The sequence below is a fragment of the Zonotrichia leucophrys genome, unplaced genomic scaffold (genome assembly GCF_028769735.1).
Source record: "Zonotrichia leucophrys gambelii isolate GWCS_2022_RI unplaced genomic scaffold, RI_Zleu_2.0 Scaffold_176_98079, whole genome shotgun sequence".
NCBI classification, from domain to species: Eukaryota; Metazoa; Chordata; class Aves; order Passeriformes; family Passerellidae; genus Zonotrichia; species Zonotrichia leucophrys.
In genome coordinates this window covers 21,016-43,315 of record NW_026992381.1, presented here as the reverse complement: position 1 = coordinate 43,315, position 22,300 = coordinate 21,016, and the positions used below count along the sequence as shown (strand labels likewise).

Here is a 22,300-nt window from a genome sequence, read left to right as displayed (position 1 = left end):
GACAAAGTCAGCGCCCCGGGCGCGCTGGGCAACAGGAGAGTCCCTGCTCTACCACTGCCGCACTCTTCTGATATTTCGTGGAGTTCTTATACAGTCCTGTTTCCCGGCTGATGTGTAGTACTCTGCGTATTCTTCTTTTGTGTCTAGGTGGTCATAGTCCACCCCCCGGAGGTCTGAAGATGAAGACTGGTATTTTCCTTTGTCTGGTTCCTGGAATTTTAGGCTCAATCTGCTGAGTTCCTGGAATCTTAGGTTTACTGAGCGGATAAACTGATACTGTGCTATCAATCATAGCAAACCCCCCACCCATATTCACAGTTTACTAAACAGATAAGCAAATGTTTGTGAAAACTATTGTCTTTTGGTTTCACCTTCCTTATCCTTTTAAGTCTGGAAATTTACTTAAACAAACTAGAGGTGGTGCAACAGTCTTACTGGAATAACTTTGTCAGCTTTTGATGAACAAACTTAAAGTTTTAACCCATTACACAGAATGTTTGGCAGAAATATTCAGGCCCACCAGGCCAGCCTGCTTTGTGCTCTCTGGTGCACAGCAAGCGCTGTGCAATGCAGCTCTGAGCTGCTGGGAGAGAGGCAGTCGGGGATGTGCCTGAGGTGAGCCAAGGGGTTAGCTGAAAATGTAATTAGGATAATTGAATAGGGAGGATGAGTCGAGGGGCCAGCTGGGAATAGAATTGGGATAGTAGAAGATTGCATATTTTAGTTAAGATTTTAAAATGAAGTAAGAAGCTAAGATAGTAATACAGCTAGCAGAAATCATGTACCTTAGTTAAAGAGTACCAAATATATTAGGAACATAAAGCTAGGAGTGACAGGGATAGAGGAAGCAATTGTGAACAAACAGAGACCATAGAAATACCTTGCCTTAAGAATAATTGAACAGTCAGGAGAGGCTTGGACCATGAGCAGCAGGTCCAAAGGTCTTGCCAGCTGGCCATGAGAGAAGAGTTCACCATGAGGAAGACAGCTTTCTTCCTCCCATAAAACCACCACCCTCAATTCAAAATCCCACCGACCCAGTTAAGGGAGTACAATTGCACAGCTGTAATAGATATTCAGCTGATAAAAATGCGAAGAAGGCTGGTAATAATTATGTATTATGGGTCCTTAGAAACCTACTGTAAAACCTTTTCTGTAGAAATAGAGAGCAGGAGTCTGCAACTCCTTGCACATATCTTTGGAAACTAGTTCACATGTGACCAGGGCTGCAATAAATACCCCTCTTTTTTACTATAATTAGTTGAAGAGTCGTCTGTCCGTGCTTCAAGGGTTATGCTGGAGTAGTGAACTGATTTGGAAGGGAGCAGAAGAGTTTCAGCAGGCAATTTTTGGAAGAGATGGAAGGCTCTTGTGACTGAAGGGAAAGCCATTTGGAATGGAGTAATGATCCCAAAGTCCATACAATTGTATCTTTGTGTCTGAATTCAAATCAGAATGATTATAAATAGCTTCATGCAATTTGTGTACAAATTTATCAAAGTCTTCATTCTTCGTTGGTGAATTTGTGTAAAAGACATAGTGTGTAACTTATCTGGAAGTGCAAGGATAGCATTATATGCTAGTTGTTGGCTCATCTGTAAGACTTGATCAATGCTCCTAGCCTGGGCAGTGGCAGTAGCCCAGGGCCCCTTGCCAAGTAACTGTTGTGCTGTTGAACCATACAGAGGATCACCCTGCACTCTAGGTCTTGCAGCTTCTTGAGCACACTTTTCCTCCCAGCTTTTATGAAACATCACCTGCTGATAGGGTGGCCTTATAAGTCTTTTTAGGGTATGCATATCAGCTGGAATTAATGTGTTAGATGGAAAAATATACTGCAGAAGTGACTGTGAAATTTGGGATTTTCAACTAAATTGTGAAATTGCAGCTCTCAATTTTTCTAAAATCTTCCAATGGAAAGGCTCTCAAACTCTACTTGCAGCATTAGTTACTACAAGAAAAGCTTCTACAGCATTGGAGAGAAAAGTCCTTTCTACAATAGCTTCTGGAATAACTTTTTTCTACTGTAGTTTCTGAGCTGCTTCTATTTCAGGGTCACATTCCAACTCTAATTCCACATTCTTTACAGCGTGAGAGGGAGGATTTTGTTTAACCGGCTCAAATGCTGGCTCAGAGACAGAATGGAGGAGTTTTTGCTAGACAATGGCCATATTCAGCCAATGCACAATCCAGCCTGCTTGTAATAATGGACAATGGACACCTTCACAAAGAACTAATTATGGACATATTAAGAAATGAGCTTGGTATATCCTTGAAAAAGATACAAGAAGAAGAGTCATCAGGACTCAGCAAGTTTGTCTGCAAGCTTGGGAAAGTGAGTCATGGGTAGGCCAGACAACCCCAGCAAGATGCGTGAAAAATTAGGTGATCCAATCAGCATTCTATTTTAGATGTGTGAACAGCTAGGATTAACCAATCATGTATTAGCTAGAGACACATGGGCAGTAAAGATTTATTATAAATAGAGTCTTTTTAGGAATAATAAATTTAGCTTCACTGGATCATATTGGTTATGTTGTGATGTCCCTGAACCTCCGCACCATGCACTTAAGGGTGTGTTGGTTTTCCCCAGGAAATGTACACATCTGGGGAAGTGCCCTTGGAAGAGAGGGGCTTGATTCCCAAGGAAACTGCTTCCCCAGGAGCCCCCAGTGAGACAGGTGCAAGTGTCTCCATTTGACTCCCTGCGTTTCCTCCAGTCCTTGAGGCCCCTTGCACTTTGCAGAGGGGCATGCAAAGGGATAAGGCTGTGAAGAAATATGATTTATGTTCTCTTGATGCAGAGTGTGATTTTATACACTCTCTCCTATGGTGCAGATGCTCTGCATTTCTACTGTGTTGATTATTCTTATCAATACATATTTTAATTTGCTCTGGCATTCTTCCCATAGAAAAGTTTTCCTTGTGTATTTGATTTACGTCTGCAAATGTTGATACGTAACTTTAGGTACCTGAATTTAGCCCATTTCTCCTCTCACTTTAATTTCAGAAAATGTCAGAATTACAGATGTATGCACTAAAGTATCCAAGATTTCTGTGCAACAGAAAGATGAGTAAACAGTAGTACAGCCCAATCTACATTACCTTTAGCAGTTACCAAAGCCAGTAGATATTTAGAAAAGTGTGCCTTCTTTCAGCAATATTACAAATAGATGGTTATATACAAATTATAATATTATAATATTGGCTTTACACAAATATTAAAATGGATTCTATATGTGTGATGTTAACTTAGAGAGCTCCCAAGGCCTTGAACATACTTGAGACTGATTTTGCAATAAACTATCTTTTAAAACTCTGTTTGGAAAGCAGAAGGTAGGAACATCAGTCATCTGTTGTGTTTGACTTTATTGTTATTTGAGATTGTAGTAAATACTGAGCATGAGCTGGGATGCAGAGTGTAATTGCTCATCTTTCCAAAGATAGATATGGATACTATTAACATGTGCCCTGTTTGTTGTTCCTAACTGACTAATTTACTGCAGTAGTTTTATAGTGCATTTTTATTATTGTAATGTCTAAATGCAGTGGGAGAATATATATTTGACTTGGGGTATTTTGGCTTTTGTTTTTCGAATAATAAAACCACTCTCTTCAGCCTGGTGAAGAAGAAATCTGCTTCTGTCCTTGTGTACAGCTATGGGTTTGTTCACATAGCTTCTCCTTCCCTTTTCTGCCTAGGCTTTCTCACCTGCAGTTTTCAGTAGAAAAGCAACAAACCTTTGAAAGGCTAAACCTCAACATAACTGTGACCCTCAATCAATACTTCCTTCTTCCAATTTCTAAAGATCTCTTTGTCCTGGGCACTCAGTATGGCCTTTTTCCTCAAAGTTCTTTGGCTGTCTTGAATGCTTACAGCGTATCCCTGATCTATTTTCAACTCCCTGCTCAGACGCAGACTGCTGGAAGGGAGCTAGGACTGGTACTGGAGACCTGGCAGCTTGTCCAGGAATCAAAATTTTTGAAATAATGGTAATGTGAAGAAGCATGCAAGCCCAGGTGGTGAACTCATATATGCAAGTACTTGCAGTTTCCTGACAGGACTTTACAGTTCAAGGGTATGGTCCCTTCTTATTTCTGTCCCTTAATGCTCAATCCTTGCCACATTTCTTCAACTTCTTTTGCATTGTCATCTTCCGTGTTTTCTTCCTCTCTTCTTCTCTCTGTGACTTTCTATGCAGGATGGATAACCTGTCATACACTGTCAGCTTGCTCAGTGACCGAGTAGTGATATGATGGTGTAGAAATTGTAGGTGCAGAGTAGGCAAACGTGTCATGCTTCTGTGTGCCCTCTGCAGGCAGACCTGCTTCCCAAACCTTCAGTCAGACTTGGAAAAAAGGCTTGTCACCACTACTTTGTTGTGGTTTATGCATTGATGAAGAAACTCTTCCATCTCAGCCCGCTTAAGCGACTGCAGAGCAGGAATTGTTGCTTTGGTAGCAGATGTGCTGTCAGGGTCCTTACAGCTCCACAAGATGTGCCTCTCCTAGAACAGATTTTTGCATTTTTGTACAATAAAAACTATGTTTTAAATTGCAACAGTGTAAGTCATGCACTCCTGTAGATGTGTTTTCAGACAGAGACATTCATATATATGCCTAGTGAATGGCCTCCTGGGCAGCAGGAACAAATGAGGAAGGAAACTGGGCTGATAAAACATGCTTCTGCTTCAAGAAAAACCCCCCAGTCTTCCCTTTTCCAGAGAAGGCTATAAACCTTTTCATGATTGGCCTAAAGGGGATAAACAAGTCTTTCCATGTCCTGATCTTTTACTAGTCTCAAATTATTTAGAAAAGTTTTAATTCTTTTTTTTTTTTTTTGGTGGGGGGTGGTGGTGTTCGGGTCTGTACTTCAGACCTGTTCTCCCAGCAGCCAGGGACCTGTGGGTGGGACAGGTGCTCAGGTAATTACCAACAGGTGCTTGGTAATTGCTAACAGCAGTTGAGGTAAGAAGTTGGCTTGTGCCTGGCTGAGGGCTTGAGGACTGTGGTGAGGGAAGGGATAGGGAGAGGAGTGGAAAATATTAGTTACACAAGCAAATCTGAGGTGTAGGTGGGATTTAACTGGATTAGGTACTGCATTTCATGGTCTTAATCACAATTTATGAAGAACTGAACATTTAACTATGAGATAGGACTATTTAGTTGTTATTCTAGATGCTGCATTTACTAATATGTAATGTAGTTTCTTTGTATTTTGCTCAGAAGCTGTCTCAAAAACATTGAAATCCGACTAAAGTCTTCATAAACACAAGTTAATAGCTTACTTTGTGTTAAAAACAGAAGCTGAAAGGGCCAATGGCTCTTGCATTCAGTAATTCACACATTTTAAAAGAAGTGGCTCTCTCCTCTTCCTGTGGCTAGCTTGTCTCTTCAGGCTAGAAAACATTTCTGGGAGCATTTCCTTGCTGCTCCTATATCTCTATGCCCTTGGAATCTGATGCTAATACTATATTTTTCTAAAATTAGAACATTTTAAATTTCTGTAGGCCCTTTCATTTTGTAATTTGCACCTGTCACTCGGCGGGGGGGAGGGGAAAGTCTGATAAGTTTTTTTTTTGTAGGCCTCTCAAATTGCAGCCCACTGCATTTAGCTGCAAAATCCTAGGTCATGCTAACAGGATGCCTGAAATGGACACTGGTAGAGGGTAAAAAAATTTGCCTGATACAGATGCTACCAACTATTTTTAGTTCCTGACAGTCCAGTATTTCCCTTACCGAAGGGATACCTCTTCATATTTCTTTCTCTTTTTCTTGCAGCTCTCAGTTCTGTGATGACTGAGAAACAAAAATACAAAGTAAGGGTGTGCAGAGTAGATGAACTTTATGAGAATTAGGGGGCAATTTGACTATACACTGATCTGTATGATTGCCTTCTTCTATGAGATTGTAGTGATGTTGTAATATATATTGGGAAATAATTCATGCTATAAAAGCATGTATTTCATTAAGATTGCAAAATCCAAACAAGTCTCTGACAACAAGCAGCCTTAGAGGCAGGCGTCTATTCAAATTCTGAAATTCCTGAAGGTGGCCAGATAACAATCATACCCAGAGCAATGATCACCATTATCCTGAGACATCATCATGTCATCGGAAGACACCCAAGGGTCGCCAGAAAGATACGTGTGAATACGTGACTTCCCTGAATCCGATCAGTGCTGGCTATCAACAAGGAAATGGCGATTGTCCAGCTCTGCACAGTGAAAGAACCAACTATGAATATGCAGAGTTACAAAAGAAACTGGGACTTCTTTGCTCAGGCATAATAAACTGTATAAAGCATGCCTGCAAGAAGCGGCTCTCGTGAATGGTGGAGGGTCCGATGCAATAGAGGTGGGATCCAGGTTCACCCAGCACCGACCCCGGGCTCGATGCTGTCTTTTTGGCTGTGGTGGTTTTGAAGACTACACTTTAGTAGCGGAAAAAGATAAAGAAATCTTTTCAGATTTTTTATAATTTGGCTTTCGATTGATCATTCATAACAGTTCCATATAGATGATTCCACATTTGGTGTCTTGGTGCGTAAATCAAGAGCACAATTAGTTCATGACAAGTCCAGTTCAAGCTGGACTTCCCATAGCAGCCAACTGAAAGAATCTGAAAAGCAGAAATGCAGGAAATGCCTTGGTAAACCTTGACTGGAAGATGGGTGACTTTTTTTCAGTAATCTATAATCCATTCCCTTGGCCTTTGGCTTTCTTTCTGGCCATTTGCATCCCAGATTCCCCATGAAGTGCGAAGCCTGAGCTTGTGGAAGTGGCTGAAAGATGCCCTGTTTCTCTGCAGGGACATTCAACTGGAACAGGAGCCGGAGCGCTGTCTGGGGCAGCCTCCTCTGAGCTGGAATTTGTGCCGTGCTGGGAGAGGAGGAGGAGGGGGAGAAGGCTGGCGCTGTGTGGCAGGAGCAGGAGGTTTGGGCCGCAGGACATTCCATCTGCGCCACTGCCCCGCAATGGGCGGCCGTGCCCAGGGCTCTGGGCCTGGCCCCGTGTGCGCTGAGCGCCCTGGGCTGGGCTCAGGTTAACGCTGGGACTGGGCAGAGCCTGGGCTCAAACTGAGAGCAGCAGCAGTGCAAAACACCTCTGGGCATCTGTGTTTCCTGCTGCTGGGAAGGGGCAATGAAGTGAGTCGAGAAGTTCTGGTTTCAGCTTCTCCTGGTTGATTTTTTAATTTAACTCAACACTGCGGAGGCGAATTCTGTGACAGCCTCTCTCAGTTTATTCGATTTCAACAGTGCCAGCAACAGGGCTCTGTTTGAGAGCTGCAAAAGTGGCCTGTGAAGCTTTAATTCCCCTCATCTTAGTGTTCAGGGGCCTGTGAGCATTCCAGTATCTGCTGATCTTTATGCCTGTGACAAAAGTACTGACTTCACTGTCATGAAAGCACCGCGGGTAGCACCAACTGAAAGAGGCATTTGCATTTTTATGGTTAAAATTCAGGTTGCAAGCAGAAGAGGGCCAAGAGCAGCCATGATCTGCAATTCCCAAGGCAGAGGCACCAGCAGCCTCCTCCTGTCACCTCAGGGTGAGTCAAACAGAGCTGGAAACAGCTCTGGAACTCAATCCTTTCTTCCTCTGAGGGCTGGCTCAGGGCAGCACAGGCGGGCCCTGAGCAGTCAGGGCTGTGTGTAGGTGCTGGTTGCTCTGCTCCAGAATTGAGCTGGAAAAAGCCCTTGGGAGCCGAGGCAGGAGCAGACGGGAAGGGGCCGGCGCTGCTGCTGCTCCTGGCCGGGAACCCCGGCTGGGCCGGGCCGGCGCCCCCTGCGCTGCGGCTGCTGCTGCTGCCAGAGCCGGCCGGGCCTCGGGGACAGGGAACGGACACGGGGGAACAAAGGCCTGGCGGCTGCAGGGATGATGGCGCTGGGGCTGGGGCCAGCACAGAGCTTCAGCCCGCAGTTAACCCCGAGGGAAACGCTGGGGAAAGGCTCCATTTCAGCCTTCCTGCACTCGTGGCTGTGAAGGGACTGAAATGAAAGGAGAACAAGCAGGACCCAACCTGTTCTCCTGCCTTGGGTGGAGCCCCGGCCCTGAGGCTGTAAGGGGCTGTGAGGGGCCATGAGGGGATGTGAGGGGCCATCAGTCATGAGGTGTCATGAAGGGCCTTGAGGGGCCATGATGGGCCATGGGGAACTCTGAGAGGCCATAGGGGTTTGTGAGGTGCTGTGGGAAGCCAGGCACCTCATGGAACAAAGGGTCCATCATGTCCCAGCAGGTCTTTGTGGAACCAAAGGGACCATGGTGACACTATGGAGCCTCAAGGTACCACAGGTCCATTGTTACGCAGCAGCCACAGCAGGGCTGCAGAACCAAGGAGATCATTGTGACACTGCAAAACTGTGCAAACCTGTGAGCCTACCAGGGAAAAGGCAGTAGCAATGCCCTGGAAAGACACACCACAGGCTCTGGGCACTCCTCACAGCTCAGGGTGAGAAAAAAGGCTTCCCCATGGTGTTCTGCAGCACTATGTTATTTGTCCAAGTTCTGTCCTCTCCATTGGCCTTCTCTACCCCTTTTACCCTTATATGTTCATGTTCTGGTGAGTTCTCCCTTCCCACTGGTGTGTAACCCTGTCCATCTACCCTGGCATTCCCTACTGGTCCCTTCCCTGTGTACCACCCCTGAGCCCTCCGACCATTGGATCCCTGGTGCTCTCCATTGCACCCTCTTTCCCTCTGTTTATACCCTGGACAATCCTTTCTCTTTGGCCTCTGGACACTTTCAGCGTTTCTCTCTCTCTCTCTCTCTCTGTGTGTGTGTGTGTGTGTGTGTGTGTGTGTATGTGTGTCTGTGTGTCTGTGTTTGTGTCTGTGTCTGTGTCTGTGTCTGTGTCTGTGTGCTGGTGCTCTCATGGTTCCTACACATTGGCACAAAACACTCTCGGGGAAGACTGTATCCAGACCACCTAAGACTGCAGCAATAACTCATTTTTTACATTTATTCTGTGTTGTAAATGAACCATTCTGTCTAATCATGATCAGAAAAAATCAGAGCTGTATTTATAGAAATTTATCAGGTATTCTATGATTAATCCTGTGGGACAAGTACCGTTTAAGTTCAATTCCAATGTCCAATCTTTTACACCTTTGACAAAGACTGGGGCTTGGATTGGATCCAGCCGTTCCCAGTCTCCTCTCTTAGAATGAATTTTAGAAGTCTAGGGGCCCTGCAGGAGTTTGAGGATCCATGGTGGCTGTTTCATGTAATATCTGCACCTCATGTATCAGGAGGAGTTTCTCCAATAAAGAAATAAAGCTTTTGCCTGAAGCTCCCTTTGTGCCCATGACAGGATCCCCTTTGAGTGTCTGGGACATCCCAGCTCTTTGGCAGCCTGGGGACTCCTGGGATGTCACCGTGGAGCCCCCATAAGTGCCTGTGACAGATCGGTGCCTTTGCAGCACAAGGTCCCCCTGGGATGTAACCATGGAATGGCTGCGACTGCCTCTGTCCACATGGCTCTTTACCATCCCCAGAAAGCCCTGGGAGGTCTCCATGGAGCCCCTGTCTGTGGCTGTGACATTCCAGCTCTGGAACAGCCTGGAGACTCTTGGAAAGTCCCCATGGAACCCCTCTGAAGGCCTGTGACAAATCTGATCCTTAGCAGGAAACCATCACCAGCCCCCTGTTGCTATGGTCAGTTTCCATGGCAACCCTAACTGGTCCCCTGTTGCTATGGTCCGTTTCCATGGCAACCATCACAAACCTGCTGTTGCTATGGTCAGTCCCTTGGCAGCTCCATGGAGACCCCATGCCAGGCGTGGTTGCCATGGACACCAGCTCAGGCCTGCAGCCAGACCCAGTTGCCATGGCAATCATTGGCAGCCCCATCCCAGGCTCATGGGATCCCAGAACCACAGAACTGGCTGAGCTGGGAGGGACCCATCAGGATCCTCCAGTCCAACTGCTGGCCCTGCACAGGACACCCCAACAATGCCAGCCTGGGCCTGGCAGCGCTGTCCAAACGCTGCTGCAGCTCAGAGAGCCCTGGAGCTGGGACCCTTCTCTGGGGAGCCTGGGCAGAGCCTCTGGGCAAAAACCTTTTCCTGACATCCAACCTGAGCCTACCCTGACTCAGCTGCAGCCATTCCCTCTGCTCTTGTCCCTGGGCACCACAGGGAAGAGGTTCCCACAGCCCCAGCCAGGGACCCGCTCCCAAGGCTGTTGCCATGGCCACCAGGGCTGGGACCAACTGGGATGCTCGGTTTCCACGGGCTGGGGTTCAGGAATGGGATTCCCCAATTTCCTGCTCCCGCTAAAATCACGCTGCCCTCACTGCCCTCCCGCCTCCCATGGAAAGCACAAAAGGCAAAGATCCTGGGCTGGGATAAGAACAATTTAATGGGAACAGCAATGAGCTAAGGAACAAATGGAACAGAAAAACTATTGATCACAGAAGGGATAAATAAAACTGTTTACAGGGAAAACTAAAACACAACTGCCTGGCTCTTCCCAGCAACATATTTCCCCCACCTGGAAGGGACACCCTTCTTCTCAGGGAGAGAGAGAGTCCCTTTCCTGCCCCTGGCAATAACCTGAGGTGAGAGTGAATGTAATGACAGACCCTCATGTTCTTCAGTTCTACACCATGTCATTGACAGGGGAAGGTATTGGGGCAGTTGTCTCCCCAGCATGGATCATAGGGAACATGGATCACCCGCACTCTTCCCAACGTTAGACCTCCATTGGGGATGAAGCTGGAGCAGTGCATCGGGCCTCTCCCCAGTGTGGATGTGTTGGTGGATGATGAGGTGGGAGTTGCGCTTGAAGCCCTTCCCACACTCAGGGCAGCGGAAGGGCCTCTCATCTGTGTGAATCCGCTCATGCAGGAGGAGATTGGAGCTGCTCTGAAACCTCTTCCCAGGCGTGGGGCACTGGTAGGGCGTGGATGTGTTGGTGGGTGATGAGGTGGGAGTTGCGCTTGAAGCCCTTCCCACACTCAGGGCAGCGGAAGAGCCTCTGCTCTGTGTGAATCTGCTGGTGCTGAAGGAGACCGGAGCTCGTCTGAAACCTCTTCTGACACTGGGGACACTCGTAGGGCCTCTCCCCAGTGTGAATGCGTTGGTGCCTGATGAGTTCTGACCTGTAGCTGAAGCCCTTCCCACACTCCCCACACTCGTAGGCCCATTCCCCGGTGGGGATGCTTTGGTGGCGGATCAAGGTGCTGCTCTGCCTGAAGTTCTTCCCACACTGCAAGCACTTGTGGGGCTTCTCCCCATCATGAAGCTGCTCATGGACCACCAGCTCTGAGCTCTGGCTGAAGCTCTGTCCACCTTCCTGGCTCAGGGAGGGTCTTTCCTCCTCAGAGCACCCCATACTGGGTTTGCAGCCCCTCTTCCTATGGAATCTCTGGGGAGTTTCCTCTCCGTTGGATTCCTGTGCCCTGGAGTCACTCACAGCCTCTTCCACAAGGTTCTGCTGTGGGGATTTGTCATCCCTGGTCCCAGTCCTCAGCTTCTTGTCTGGGGGAGGAAAGAAAAGGAGAGGATGGGATTTGCCTCCGTGCCACAGGGAAGGGGAAGGAGATCCCCCCAGTGCATCCCCGGTAGGATGGTGTTGGCAGCAGGGTTGTCCTGCAGCCGGGGACCATGCTGGGCTGGGAGATAGGGAAGGAGAGAGGGGGAAAGGGGCACTGACTTCCTTCTCACATGCCTGGGGGTCCTGGGGATCCTTCCTGTTCCTCACAGCCTCCTTTTCCATCTGGCTAAGGTTTGGGGATGGGAAATTCTGTTTTGGGAGGAAAACAAGGAATGAGTACATTGAGATTTGCACTGGGTTTAAGGCAAACCTGGGAAAGGGTCTAAACCAGAATTACAATTTAAAAGAAAATGAAGATCAAGGCAATAATATAGAAACACTGCCTTAAACTGACAGAGTCAGGATATAACCTGACACCCTGTTGGTCAGAGTGGTGGCAGCAGTCCCATTAAATGGTGGCTGCAGTCCTGTTGGAGTGATGAACGTGATTCTGTCAGAGCAGTGATCCTGCAGAAGGGTCTGGTCTTCCTCTGAATGTCCAGTGCTGGTTATAGAGCTCTTGTCCTCTGGAAATCCAGTAGGCAAGCTGCTCCTGGTTGTAGCAAGGCTCAGTTTATATCCAGGCAGGAATGCTTGGATCCTCCCCCTGGGCGGAGCATCCCACAATGGGATGATGGAATTTTATCAGTCCTGCAGAATGGCCCATTAGCAGAAGGTATCTCCCCTGGAGGGCGTTATCAGGGCTGAATCATGGAAGAGATAAAGAACACTGCCCCACCTGTTTATAGCAGTTGATGAAGATGGGGATTAAAAACATGCATTTGGTTACATCTTGCATGGCAACCTGAAAGAGTGGGGTAATCCCTGCTCAGGGGGTGAACACCACCCCCCTTACCCAAACTGGCTCAGGTGTAAAACCCCCTCCCTGGTGTCATGGTTTGAGCCTGGCACAGAGCCAGTGCCCCCATGAAAATGCCTCACCCTGGTGTCTGCTGTGAGATGTGACCAGGAATAAGCAAAACAGGCTCCAACTTAAACATAAATAACACTTTATTACCTAAAACTACAGGAAAAAATAGGAAAGACTATAAGGAAAAGAAAAGAAAATTGAAAACCTTACAAAAAAAACCATTTTCCTCCTCCCCACCACCTGACTTTCCCAATCCAATACATTCTCTCAAAAAACACCAACTGCCCAGCCCATCACGACACTACACTTTAGTATACTCAAACATCAGTTCATGAAGAGGAAAGGGAGTCCTTCTTGTTCCATAGGCTTCTGGAAGCACACTGGAATCCCGGATGCTTCCTTGTCACTTCGGCACCGCACGGAAAGTCCATTTTGCCGCTTGTGACATGTTCCTTCCATGCTCAGTGCTCTCACCACCGAGACATGGCCAGAGCTGCTTTTAGGGTGGTCTTTCAAGGATGCCTTGTCTCACTCCAAAAAGGCACAGTCTCTGCTTTTGGGACAACTGTCCCCCCCATATATTTCCAACCCCCTGGGGCCGGGGGGTCCTCACAAATGAACCCTCCTGGTTTTGAGGCACTGCCTCCCCCTAAATGCAGTCTGTGTCACAGGAACAACTGAGTCCATGGCTACAAGAAAAAGTCCAGCCAAACGGCCACTCCAAATCATCTCTCCCCATCCAATCATCTCCACATCTCATCTCTTATCTCCCTTCTTATTCAGCTTCGAGGAGGATTAGCATTTTCTGCAAGGCCCCAATCATGCAAGAAAGGGTTAAAAGTTTTCAGTCTCTGTCTGTCGGTCCCGGAGCGGCTCCCACGGGAACGGCTCCCACGCACGCTGCCCACACGCTGCCGCTGCGGCCGGGCAGTCTTCCTCCCCCTTCTCGCTGGCTGCTCTCCTGGGGGGGGGGGGGAAGGGGAGCTGGCTGCCCGATGTCTCTTGGGGCTCCCCCACCCTTCCATCCTTGGAGCCCCCCCCGAAGCCCCCTCTGTCCAGGCCCCAGGCCTCACCGCATGGCTGTCCCCTCCCCCGCCCAGCAGCAGCGGGCCGGGCGGGGGAGAGAGATCTGACCTCCTCGCCCGCCGAAGTCCAAAGAGGAAATGCCAGGGCAGTGCCCTGCTTTTAACCCCTGTATATTCTCGGAGGTGTGTCCAAACCCCACTGGCTACACCAGGTGTCAGTATGAAACCCAAAACCTTCATTGGTTTGACCACAGCTTCCCAGAATTCCCACTCCTTCCGGGTCAAACCATGACACTCCACCCTTCACCTTCCGAGAATACACTTTCTAAAATTATCAACAAAATTACAAAGCACTTCTATACAACAATACCTTAGATTCACTATGACTATCTATCTACCTTAACTTAGTACATGCTTTCCTTATTCTTCTTGGTCTCATCTCACAGCTTTACCTCATCATTCTCCCGTGATTCGATTTCCCGGTCCAGGGAACCAAAAAATGTCATGGTTTGAGCCTGGCACAGAGCCAGTGCCCCATGAAAATGCCTCACCCTGGTGTCTGCTGTGAGATGTGACCAGGAATAAGCAAAACAGGCTCCAACTTAAACATAAATAACACTTTATTACCTAAAACTACAGGAAAAAATAGGAAAGACTATAAGGAAAAGAAAAGAAAATTGAAAACCTTACAAAAAAAACCATTTTCCTCCTCCCCACCACCTGACTTTCCCAATCCAATACATTCTCTCAAAAAACACCAACTGCCCAGCCCATCACGACACTACACTTTAGTATACTCAAACATCAGTTCATGAAGAGGAAAGGGAGTCCTTCTTGTTCCATAGGCTTCTGGAAGCACACTGGAATCCCGGATGCTTCCTTGTCACTTCGGCACCGCACGGAAAGTCCATTTTGCCGCTTGTGACATGTTCCTTCCATGCTCAGTGCTCTCACCACCGAGACATGGCCAGAGCTGCTTTTAGGGTGGTCTTTCAAGGATGCCTTGTCTCACTCCAAAAAGGCACAGTCTCTGCTTTTGGGACAACTGTCCCCCCCATATATTTCCAACCCCCTGGGGCCGGGGGGTCCTCACAAATGAACCCTCCTGGTTTTGAGGCACTGCCTCCCCCTAAATGCAGTCTGTGTCACAGGAACAACTGAGTCCATGGCTACAAGAAAAAGTCCAGCCAAACGGCCACTCCAAATCATCTCTCCCCATCCAATCATCTCCACATCTCATCTCTTATCTCCCTTCTTATTCAGCTTCGAGGAGGATTAGCATTTTCTGCAAGGCCCCAATCATGCAAGAAAGGGTTAAAAGTTTTCAGTCTCTGTCTGTCGGTCCCGGAGCGGCTCCCACGGGAACGGCTCCCACGCACGCTGCCCACACGCTGCCGCTGCGGCCGGGCAGTCTTCCTCCCCCTTCTCGCTGGCTGCTCTCCTGGGGGGGGGGGGGGAAGGGGAGCTGGCTGCCCGATGTCTCTTGGGGCTCCCCCACCCTTCCATCCTTGGAGCCCCCCCGAAGCCCCCTCTGTCCCGGCCCCAGGCCTCACCGCATGGCTGTCCCCTCCCCCGCCCAGCAGCAGCGGGCCGGGCGGGGGAGAGAGATCTGACCTCCTCGCCCGCCGAAGTCCAAAGAGGAAATGCCAGGGCAGTGCCCTGCTTTTAACCCCTGTGTATTCTCGGAGGTGTGTCCAAACCCCACTGGCTACACCAGGTGTCAGTATGAAACCCAAAACCTTCATTGGTTTGACCACAGCTTCCCAGAATTCCCACTCCTTCCGGGTCAAACCATGACACCTGGGAAGGCCACACACACAAGGGACAATGTCACACTTGCCCTGCTCCAGGGGAGGTCTCTGTCCCTTGTCACTCATCTTTTCTCTTTCTTTCCATCTCTCTACCTCACATTTATTGTTCAATAAAATCCATTTTGCATTTGGTATCATTAGCACCTTAATTGGAGCAGAGGAATCTCTCTAACAATTCGCATAACCAGACTGTGACATTATTTTTGCACAGTGTGTTTAGGCACTGTTCTCTGACCCCAAGTGCCTTTGACAACGGCACGATTCCCTCCACTGACGAGGTTGTGGTTCTCTCTGGAAGAACTCTTGGAAACTTGGACACAGTCCCTCCTTCCTCGTGGGGAGCTTATGGAGCTTATAAAAGTTTTATTTCTTTATGGGAGAAATGATGAGGAAAATGGCTTTTATGGGTGGCCAGTGAAAAGAAAATAATTTGCTGTCTTTCCTTATAAAGTTGTTAAAATCACAGGAGGAAATGGAGCAAATGTTACCAGTGAGACTGACAAGGTTCATTCACCCCACGGTGAGGAACACAAGGCGGCTAAAAGTCCCACAAGAAGCCCAGCTCAAGTAGCTAAATTTCCAAATAAGTCCTGAATTCCCAGGCTTGGGGGCTTTACCAAATATGACAATCATTTTTCGCTTTAGCTCTGTCACCTTTGTGAGTGCTATACAGAGCTTTCCATTCCTTTTAATAATCTGTACTGGGCCAAATTTCCACTTTCCTGTTATCAGAACCTGCCAGAAGGTTAGCTGGAGCTGTGCAGGAAGCAATGAATATTGGAATTGCCACATCACTGCTTGGAATATCGGTTTATTCATATTTGGGATTTGTTTGCGCTTTCATCACAAGTTACTTGTGGGAAGACCATATATTCTTCAAAGTGATTTTGCAGAGTCAAGTTTGACTTCTGCCAAGTTTATTTTGTCCAGTGCCCAGAGGATGCTCAAGGGGTCTCTGTGCCTCTCGCACTGGGGGATGCTTGGGAGGGGTTTGGGGGGGGGTTTCCTGTCCCTGTCACCCCAGGGCATTTCCCAGGGGTGTCCCTGTCCCTGTCACTCCAGGGCATTTCCCAGGGGTGTCCCTGTCCCTGTCACTCCAGGGCATTCCCCAGGGGTTGTCCATAATTCTCACCCCAGGGAATGCCTGTGCAGGGCTGGGGACCAGGGGCTCTGTGTCCCTCTCACCGCTGAGGGTGCTCGGGGCTGGGGGGGTGCTCCGACCTTCTCACACCTGGGGAGGCCAGGGGGGTCTCTGTCCCTCTCAGCCGTGGTGCGACCCCACCCAAACATCATCGGGGTCAGAGGGAGAGAGACACCCCCAAACCCCCACAAGGACTGAACCTGGGATTTGGTTTGGGGCTGAGGATTTAGGAAGGGGCTGGAATTGGGGCTGGGATTGGAGTTGGAGCTGAGGTTCGGATTAGAGCTGGGATTGGGGTTAGGGCTAGACATGGGATTAACTTTCGGGCTGGGGTTGGGATAGATGAGTCTGGGACTGGGATGAGAATAAATACACAACTGAGTGTGTCTAAACATGGAGTGAGACTGAGACTAGGACTGGGGTCAGGTTTGGGATTGAGCTCACCCAGAGCGGGACAGGGGGGGTGTCACGGTGGGAAGGTTTGGGGAAAATTATGGTTTGAGGAAAAACAAGGTGTGAATGCCTTGGGCTGGGGATTCCTCCCACCCAAGTCTATCTCTAGAAGTCACCTGCTGTGCATAAAAACCTCCAAAAATCAAGAGTGAATGAAAAAAAAACCCACAAGGAGTTTCCCATTTCCAGTCTCATCCCTCTGGGGTTCTGGTGGCCCCCCTCTCTCAGGGCTGCCGGGGATCCCATGTGTCCTGGGGATCCCTCCTCTCCAGGGTTCTGCTTAGGGATTCTGGGAGGTTCTGGGGTCCCAAGGTCCCCCTCCCCAGCCTCCCCTCAATCCAGCCACTTGGGGTTCCCCCTTCTTTCCACCACCCTGTCCTGGTTTAGGGCAAATTTGGTTGAAACTCTCTAAAAGGAGTTTCCTCTAGAATGCCGATTCAGCAGCACCACCCTCAGCCAGTCCGGGAAAATATTTTCGGGGAGAAAAGTCTAAAAAAACTTTATTTTACAGGCAAAGCATTCACCAGCACAAAAATTGAACAATATTAAGCAATAAAACCTCCTGCTGCTCCAAAATAGATGACAAACTCAGAAAGTCCCTCCTTGGGTTGTAGCTCGGCCCACTCAGTGTCTTATCAGTGTCTTATCAGTCACTTATCAGTCTATTATCAGTCTCTTATCAGTCCGTCCAGCGCTGGAAATGCCTCGGCCCAGGTCCATCGCAGTGGGCCTCAGGCGGGACCTGCCGGTGGTGTTCTGGTTGTTCAGTCCAGAGCAGGTTTAAACAGCTCCAAAGAAAAAGAAAAATCAAAGTCCAGGGAACTTCTCTGCCTCAGAGACATAAAAACTGACTAAAACCAAAGGAGAGCTCTGTCCTGCTGTCTGTCCATCCAGGAGCCGGAATGTGGAGAAGTGAGTGCAGTTTCTGAAAACAAACTGCAGATTCTTCCTCCTCCCCTTCTCTCTCAGAACCAGCCTTAAAGGTGCAGAACTCATTTCTGGGCTAAACAGACCGATGGGGTACGAGCATCATGAAGTCACCCCAGGACACCCCTGTCAGGGTCAGGGGGTCCCGTCCCCGCCTCATCTTCAGGCTGCCGGGGGTCCCCCAGCTCCGGTATCGCCCCTTCCCCTCTCCCCGCCCCGGGAGTCCCCCGTTCCACAGCCCCGGCTCTCACGGGGATCCCCAAAACCAATGTCCCGCCCCGTCGGTACCGGGCCATCCCCACGTGGACCCCCCGGGACCCTCCCGAGGGGCGATCGTGGCTCCTCTTCCCCAGAAAAAGGTCCTCTTGGGGAGCCCGGAGATATCCGGGGCTCGAGTCCGGGATCTGCCGGCTCCGAACACTCTCCAAAAAATCCTCCCAGAGACCCCTGCCTGGAGCCGCGGCGAGCTCGGCCTCCGCCCTCCCCTGCGGCTCGGGGCTGGGGGCGATGCTCCCGGGGCAGCAGGTGCTGCAGGCTCGGCGTGCGGGCGCTGCGAGCGCCGGGATTCTCCCGCTCCCGCTGCAGCTCCTCCTCTCCCTCCTCTTCTTCCTGCATTTCCTCCGCTCCCAGGCCGGACCCCCCTTTCACACCGCTCTGCCCCGCGCCCCCGCAGCACCGGCTGCTGGGTGGAGGAGCCCCCGATCGGCCCCAGGGCTGGGCAGGGGGCTCGCGGACCCCCACGGGGCGGATCCGTCCCCCCGCCCGAGTCCCAAATTCCGCTCCGGGACCGCTGGGCTCTGCGGGTCCACCTGGCAACCGATGAGTCATCGGCGAGAAAAGCTCTGGTTGGCTGGAAATTGTTTACTGCGTCTTCTGATTGGCTGGAATTCTGAAGGGCGCTGCGCCCTGCCGGTGTCCCTGGGAGCTGCGGAGTCCAGGCGGGAGCCTTTCCCTGTTTCTTTCTGTTCTCTGAGACCTGTTCGCGATTTCTTTCTCTCCCTTTCTCCTCCTCATTTCTTGTTCTGTTCAGTCCACGTTCAATAATCGTCGGTTGCATTCCCACGCTCTCATTCGCTCCTTCACTGGGGCAGAGGCGTCTCTCCCTCGCGGGGTCGTAATCCATGGGCAGGGTCCCTTCCCATTCCAGTCCTTCCAGGACTCGCTTCTATTTCCTCCCTCCCTCTGCTTCCAGAGGGGAAGGTGCTGGAAAATGTCCATCAAAGCCACTTTTGCTGTGTGCTCTGGGAGCCCACAGAGCTGCTGGATCTTCTCCCCTTGGGAGAGAAGCTCCTTGGGAGGCACGGCAGGAGCAGCACCCTGGGAGCCTCGGGAATGCCCCTCTGGGATCCACGGCAGACAGTGCCAGGGTCTGGAATTCCAGTTCTCAGCTATGAAAAGATGTTCCTGCCCTTGAGGGCAAAGCTGTCAAGAAGGAGCTAAAAGCCAAGTGGAGCAAGATCTTACAGTGGCATTTCACTGCCAGCCTTCCTAACTTCACCCATGGCTGCTGTAGCTCCTGAATTGGGAATTAAATCCGGGCACGGTCTTTGGTGTGAGCTGCCCTGGGTCAAGGGAGACCCTGAGAGAGAAACAGAGCAGGGGAGGAGAGGCAGGAGAGAAAGGAGGGCACAAACATAATCAGCTGAGAAGGTGGCACTCTGAAAACAGACCAGAACTGACTGAAAAGGAATATAACAGAAAGGAATAATTTTGCATCTTTTAGTTACTATCAAAATACAATTTCTTCCCTTTCTCACAAACCTCTTGCCAGTGTCATTCAGCAGGGCTGTCAAAAAGTCCTTAACTCTGGGTGGGCATTCCAAGCTGCAGCCACAAGGAAAGAGGGAATGGGGATTTTCCTGCTCCTGGGGAGTTTGACATCCTCAGCTGAGGAGAGGAGGAGGCACCAGAAGAATAGGGCAGCCGGGCTTCACCCTTCCTCCGGAAAGAGGGGGGAAAATCTCTCGTCCTGTCTGCAGCTGCTCCCACAGGGATATGAGGGCTGATCCCAGAGCCTTAAGGGTCACAGTCAGGGCTGCCCTCAGGGAATGCTCGCCTGGTATGGAGGGGCAGTGTGGGAGCACCTGGATCTTGGAGCACCCAGCTGCCCCCCATGTTTGGAGGTGCCTGAGGAGGGCTGGGATGATGCCAGGGACATCCTGCAGTGACATCCCCTCTGTCCCGCTCTGGGTGAGCTCAGTCCCAAACCTGACCCTGACCCTGCTCTCAGTCTCACTCCATGTTTAGACACACCCACAGTTCTGTATTTAATCTCATCCCAGTGCCTGACTCGTCTAGCCCCGGACCCAATCCCAACCCCAGCCCTAAAGCCAATCCCATGTCTCGCCTTAACCTCAATCCTAGCTCTAATCCGAATCTCAGCTCCAACTCCAATCCCAGCCCCAATTCCAGCCCCTTCCTAAATCCTCAGCCCCAAACCAAATCCCAGGTTCAGCCCTTCTGGGGGTTTGGGGGTGTCTCTCTCCCTCTGACCCCGATGATGTTTGGGTGGGGTCACACCAGGGCTGAGAGGGACAGAGACCCCCCCGGCCTCCCCAGGTGTGAGAAGGTCGGAGAGCCCCCCCAGCCCCTCCCAAGCATCCCCCAGGGTGAGAGGCACAGAGACCCCTTGAGCATCCCCTGGGCACTGGACAAAATAAACTTGGCAGAAATAAAACTTTATCCTACATAAAATACCTTGATGAATATTTGATTTCCCATAAGTCACATATGATGAAAACACAAATCCCAAACACGAATAAACTGACAATAGAAGCAATTCTGTTGCAATTCCAAGTTACATTGGTTCCTGCATAGCTACAGCTCAGCTGCTGGCAGGTTCCAATAAAAGCAAAGAGCAAATTTGGCCCAATACAAATATTATTAAAAAGAAGGGGAAACTCAGTGTAGCTGTCAAAAAGCTGACAGGGATGAAGAGAATAATGTTTCTAAGATTTGATAAAGCCCCCAAGGCTGTGAATTCCAGAGTTATTTGGGAATTTAGCTACTTGAGCTGGACTTTTTGTGGGACTTTCAGCAGCCCCTTATGTTCTTCACCTTGGAGTGAATGAACCTTGTCAGTCTCGCTGGTAACATTTTCTCCCTTTCCTCCAGTGATTTTAACAAACTTTTCAAGGAAGGACAAGAAAATATTTTCTTTTTCACTGGCCACTTACAAAAGCAGTTTTCCTCATCATTTCTCCCATAAGTTCCCCAGGAGGAAGGAGGGACTGTGCCCAAGTTTCCAAGAGTTCTTCCAGAAAGAACAACAACATCCTCAGAGAAGGGAACCATGCTCTTGTCAAAGGCACTTGGGGTCAGAGAACAGTGCCCTGAATTCACTGTGCCAAAATAATGTCACAGTCTGGTTACTCAAATTGTTATAGAGATTCCTCTGTCCAATTAAGGTGCTAATGAGGCCACATCCAAAGTGTACTTTATTGAACAGTAAATGTGAGGTAGAGAGAGAGATGGAAAGAAAGAGAAAAGAGGAGAGAGCAAGGGAGTGACAGGGACAGAGACCTCCCCTAGAGCAGGGCTAGTATGACATTGTCCCTGCGTGCGGCCTTCCCAGGGTGGGGATTTTACACCTGAGCCAGTTTGGGTAAGGGGGGTGGTGTTCACCCCCTGAGCAGGGATTACCCCACTCTTTCAGGTTGCCATGCAAGATGTAACCAAATGCATGTATTCAATCTTCATCTTCATCAACTGATATAAACTGGTGGGGCAGGGATCTTTATCTCTTCCATGACTCACCCCTGATAACGCCCTCCAGGGGAGATACCTTCTGCTAATGGGCCATTGAGTGTCACTGCAGGACTGATAAAATTCCATCATCCCATTGTGGGATGCTCCGCCCAGGGGGAGGATCTAAGCATTCCTACCGGGATATAAGCTGAACCTTGCTACAACCAGGAGCAGCTTGCCTACTGGAGTACCAGAGGACAAGAGCTCCATAACCAGCACTGGACCTTCAGAGGAAGACCAGACCCTACTGCAGGATCACTGCTCTGACAGAATCACGTTCATCACTCCAACAGGACTGCAGCCACCATTTAATGGGACTGCTGCCACCACTCTGACCAACAGGGTGTCAGGTTATATCCTGACTCTGTCAGTTTAGGGCAGTGTTTCTGCATCATTGCCTTGGTCTTCATTTTGTTATTAAATTGTAATTCTTACATAGACTCTTCCCCAGGTTTGCCTTCAAACCAATACAAAAGACAATGTGCGCACCCTTTGATTTCTTCCCAGAACAGGATTTCCCATTCCCAGATATTGACTGGATGGAGGAGGAGGCTGCCAGGAACAGGAAGGATCCCTGGGATACCTGGGCAGGTGAGGAGGAAGTCAGTGCCCGTTTCCCCCTCTCTCCTGCTCCATCTCCCAGCCCAGCACAGACTCCAGCTGCAGGACAACCCTGCTGCCAACCCCGTCCTACCGGCGATGCACTGGGGGGATCTCCTTCCCCTTCCCTGTGGCACGGAGGCAAATCCCATCCTTTCCTTGTCCTTCCTTCCCCAGGGAAGGAACTGAGG

At 49.6% G+C, this 22,300-nt stretch overlaps 1 pseudogene; it reads right to left on the bottom strand.

Annotated features, from left to right (window-relative positions):
- Positions 1-10,654: 10,654 nt before the first annotated feature.
- Positions 10,655-18,590, bottom strand: LOC135461119 (zinc finger protein 397-like; annotated as a pseudogene).
- Positions 18,591-22,300: the final 3,710 nt, after the last annotated feature.